Here is a 5,653-nt window from a genome sequence, read left to right on the forward strand (position 1 = left end):
TGTACAAACTGAAACTCACAGGAAGCAACATCAAACAAAACAACAATCTATGTATGACTGGTATGAACTTTCGAAACTCGAATCATAATCATCCCGCCTACTCCACCACAACCGGTGACGACATCACAATACCACCACCAACAGTCATACCGCAATGTGAAAATACCCGCATCACAACACTAGGTACCGTGCCCGGATCACCACCCGAGGCACCACAACCACATCGATAGTCATCACAACTTACACAGTCCCATAAACACTGACTCAGAATAGCTTCTCAGACAAGAAAAACTTACTCAAATCCACTTTACTAAATCACAATGCAACATGTTATATGAATTAAACAGGTAATAATCTCATGAACATCATCCTTACCATTTCACGGAATAAACAAGTATCATCCATACACATACAATTATAACTGACCATGCCAGATCAATCAAATTATCACTTTTGATCATCATTCCATTAAGTTACCATATCCTACATATATTACGAACATTGGATAACAACATTATAACTATCACACCATACCGCTTCTCGTGAGGTCACAACCTCACACCAACATTTATATACATCTTAGACCCATAATCACATCCAACTAGTCAATCCTGATCACGTAAGTTACCACTCGATAAGGTTACCTGTCGCCCGAGCTTAACTCATATGCCCCTCATAATATGTTTTCCCGCTCGCATAACCATCACCTCATGCCAAGTATAACCATACAATTAATATTCAACCACTAGCGCTCGCCTCATATAACCACATCTTATACTTTCTTACAAACATTCATATCAATCCTTTTTACAAAATCAACCTCTCTAAGACTGCCGTCTTTCTTATCTATCATCACCCTTAACCACTAGTGACAACCCCACAATACCACCACTGCTCGTATATCAAACCTCTTACACTCATATCAAAATAACACGGTTTTTCTCCTATCTTTGGTTAACATCCCAAATAACGAACATCAAACCCATCAACAAAATTACCTCAACACTATACCCAATCTTTTTATTTGTATTGTCATCCAACTCTCCACCACATATCTCGTATCCTGCCAATACTCCACCAACTTATTACTCCCTTAATTCCTCGAAACTCATTATTAATCATGTTGTCCTGAAACTTCTATATAATCATTAACTAATATCCTCATGATAATATCATAAATCTCGACGATTCCTTACTTCTATATCACATAACTCTGGTCAACATTTTTCTCAGCTTACTTTTATCCTTCTTTTCTCTTTACACTCAACAATAACAATTAATAGCTCAACTCCTTATTCCTTCTAGCTAACTCTTTAGTAATCCAGTTACCCTTTCGTTGCTCCAAAACTCAAATTCCATTATTTTCTACCGACATCATCTCACTCGTTCTTACCATGGATCTTCTCTTATTATGCTATCACTCACACTTGCCACTAATCTATCCATAAAATCAACGTTCACTGTCCAAACAATTGCATCTCCTTTGTACCTCCCTAGAAATCAGAATTCATTTAATACCGTTAATTGCCCAAGGAAATCCCACAGTGGTTTCACCTCTTAATAAACCAAATCTCCCCAAACTCACTCACTGTCTACAAATCCACCTCGCGACATGTCTCCACAAATTTCACTATATACCACTCTTCTCAATCCCTCTAAAACAACCTTTCATTATATATATTCTTAATCAACACCATTCCTAACCATCTCCCTCCATAGTTCGCTATACATCTCCGGTTGCTACCATTCGCATCCTTCCTTCCAATCTTTTAATTCTCACGTTCCATAAACTCACATCATCCCTTGCCCACATTCATTTACTTTTACATTACTCAACATTCAAACATGTCACTCATCTCGTCTCACACAACATGCTCTATGCCTCAATTAAGTCTTACCAATCACAACAGATATAAATCATGTCCTCCCCACCGAACTCATACTCATCTTAGGTGCCACTCTTTACACCACAAGATTGGGTAACTTACGCGTCAAGACCAACATACATGTAAAACAATGCATAAAGAAGTAAAATAATACCTTTGAATTAAACATAATATGCAACGAATGTCAAAAGATAAGCATATGACCCAAAACAGGGGTCACTAGATCGAGTATAGGTCACTCGATCGAGTAAGGGACTTACTCGATCGAGTAGGTGAAGATCAGAAGCACGTAAAACAAATCACCAGGGCTACTCGATCGAGTAACTAAGGTACTCGATCGAGTGCCCCCTTACTCGATCGAGTACCAATGATACTCGATCGAGTACCCCAATTCTCAGCACTGTCCAGTTTTCGTAAAACAGTCATAACTCACCCATTTCTTGGTCGTTTTGGGCGTGTGACCTATCGTTAGAATCGTAAAAGGACAAGCTATCACCTCCAATTGGAATCACATCAAAATCATTTATGCATCTCAAGTTATAACAGTTTAAAGACAACTTTGCTGTAATCAGACGACATAACTATTTGATTTTTACTTCCAAACGACTTAAAGAACAACCAAGCAAACAAAACCAGGTCAAACTCACAAAACCAGTATTCATAATCATATGTTACTATTTTCAAAAGCCAAACAACAACATTCATCATGCACATACTTTTATATAACTTGCCAATTATGACTTACCCACATGTTTTTATTCTATCACTTTTCGTAAACAAAATCACAAATACACGACATCAAGTCCCCTATTCACATGTTACTAGCATAACAACATTATAAAATAACTTCCATTATATAACATGCTTAATCAGGAACCATGTTATCACACCACGATGATTCATCTTTTCCCACTAATTCATCCATCATACCACATATTTACCCACCATATTCGTTCAACATATTCACCCAGCCCCTGTTCAATTCACACTCCCAACCTTCTGTACTTTTACTCAACACGACAACAACAACATGTATTTACACATCGCTTTATATATATATATATATAGACAAAACACTTTTCCTTACATAATTATAACATGCCAAAAGACATGTATCAATCATTATACTTTCATGCTTTACAATCAACCAACATACAATTCACGTCATCATCATCAATTCATGCAACATACTACTACATAGATACATACAACACACAATATGCACATAACGATCCCGACACATATCCCATGGTGACCGGTTCAAAATTGTAGGGCGAGTTCGCGACTTTAGGACGTCTCCCAAGTCTTTGCATTAGCTCCTACAACCTTTACCCCGGGTTCATTTTAATTGACTCCCTAGATTCATTAGATTCATTGGTTACAGGTTTCAGGATCGTCGCTCTGATACCATTTGTAACACCCCCATACTCCAAGTGCCTTACCAGGACCACTCAGGTATAAGGATACTACCATCTCGGTTACCCGAGGCATGATAATCATAAGACAATGAAGAAACATACTTTATTGAATAAGTTTAAGTGATTACATAATAAAACCAACTGTAAGCAAAATACAACTATTATCAAACTATAAACCAACCGAAAGGAACTCATCCTAATAAACACAAATGAAGACTAAAGACTCGACATGTGATGACTCCATCCCAAAATGACTAGATCCCACGCGTATCCAAGATATACCGCTTGGCAAATCGCTCACCACCCCGAATGGATCACCACGCTTTTAAAACATTTAAACGGGGTCGATTAATCACACAATTTATATACACATCATCAATCCGATAAACATACAAACTTAACCGTCACATGCACACAATCACACCAATCCAAACATCCCAATCATCGATCGTCCACTTTGGACCCATTACCCGCGATGGGGACCGCAGCCGTACCCACCAAATCCCCGCTCCACATAGTGAGCGATAACACTGTCCATTAATGTGCACATCCCCTTCCGTGGCGGGTTCCACGAAGGGCGAAACTAGGTGTGAAGTCACTCCATAAGTGACCCCACTCAGCCGAGAACGCATCTCGAGAACCATCAACAGCAATCACAACCACAAACACAGTATAATCATTATATCAAACAACCAAATACAACACATCACCAATATCCCATTATGGGACTAAAACTGAGTAGGAAATCCTACCTGGAAAGCATAATTATCGACGGTCTCTACAAAATTTGTATCAAAAAGGCTCTTCTACAAAACCTCCTCCTATCATACAAACATACAAACACTACCGAATCACAATCTACACAAAAACCCCCAAATCCCTAAATTAGGGTTTAACCAAATTAAAGGAAAGACAATAAAAAGGGTACATAGATCTTACCCTCGACGCAAGAAACTCAACGGTATAACCAACGACGAGAACTGACCTTCCAAACTCCGGGTATTGCTAATAATGCGATTAGGATGAAGAACTTGCTTGCTTTCTCTCTTAAACAGTAATTTAGGTTTTGCAAAAGTGATTTAGAATAATGACGACAAAGCTTTTATATCTTAATCGCATAATTAAAAAAACCCGAGAAAACTCCCCGTAAAACCCGGCTACTCGATCGAGTATCTAAGGTAATCGATCGAGTACCCCCCTACTCGATCGAGTATCCCAGCTACTCGATCGAGTACCCAACAGGTCAGAAACTTTTCTAAAACGCAACTCACCCTTACTCGACAGAGTAAGGCCTACTCGATAGAGTACCCAGAGACTTATAAATACGGAGTATTACAGCTGGCCACGACCTCCCCATGTTTTTTTGCTGGCTGGAGGGGTCTATTTTGTGATTTTGGGAGTCCTCTTTCCCTAGCTTGTTTATACTCATTTGCATTTCATTTTAGTTTTGTGTACCCATCTCCCTATATTTTGATGCAGCTGATTGTTTGCCGAAGACAATGAGGGCGACATACATATGTCTGTTTTGCATCCATATGTATTTTTCTTGCATTTCTGCATAAAATTTATGAAAAAACACAAAAAATTGAAAAATGTCAAAAAAATACAAAAGCATGTTTGCATTTTGTTTGCATTTAGGTAAAGTCTTAGGCCGAGTCGGAGTGTTTATATAATGATGATGACATTGGTTTTATACTCTTGCTAACTCGTTTTAAGCTTTACATCATTGGGCACAATTATTTTGAGAAATTCATTTGCATAGTCTACGAGTTTTTGATAAATTCTACCGGACGAATAGACTTGACCTATCATGTTGGAAAACTACTTATACATTCTAAGGTTTAGAGCTTCATGAACTGGTGACATTCATGACCGGTTTCATTTAGGATGTGAGTAGTACTCCTTACATGGCATGTAACATCAAATTGCATAAGCATGAAATTTGTCTCTTATTGCCTATATACACTCGGGTTTGTGGTGGTGACACATGTGGAGAGGCGACCCTTCCTTTATTTTCTACCCTTTAGCCTTACATTAGCCAAATATGTCTTGTTTTGACCCATTTATTCAACTACATTCCTATATGGCCTACCCTTGTCAAGCTAGTCTTGTTGGTAAGTCGTTGTGGTCAATTTATGAAGAATGCTTTTGTGTTGGAAGGGAGGTGAAAAAATTGATGAATGAAAATAGTATTGAAAAAGAAATTGAAAAAAAAAGAAAAAAAAGTGACAAGAAAATGAAGTTTTAAAGAAAAAAAAAGATGGGATTTCATATTGCTTCTATATTTGTCATATTCATTGTATTTGAGGAGCTTAGTTGTTGTTGTGAGTGAGTTTATGCCACATTTGG

This window comes from Silene latifolia, chromosome Y, assembly GCF_048544455.1.
Source record: "Silene latifolia isolate original U9 population chromosome Y, ASM4854445v1, whole genome shotgun sequence".
NCBI classification, from domain to species: Eukaryota; Viridiplantae; Streptophyta; class Magnoliopsida; order Caryophyllales; family Caryophyllaceae; genus Silene; species Silene latifolia.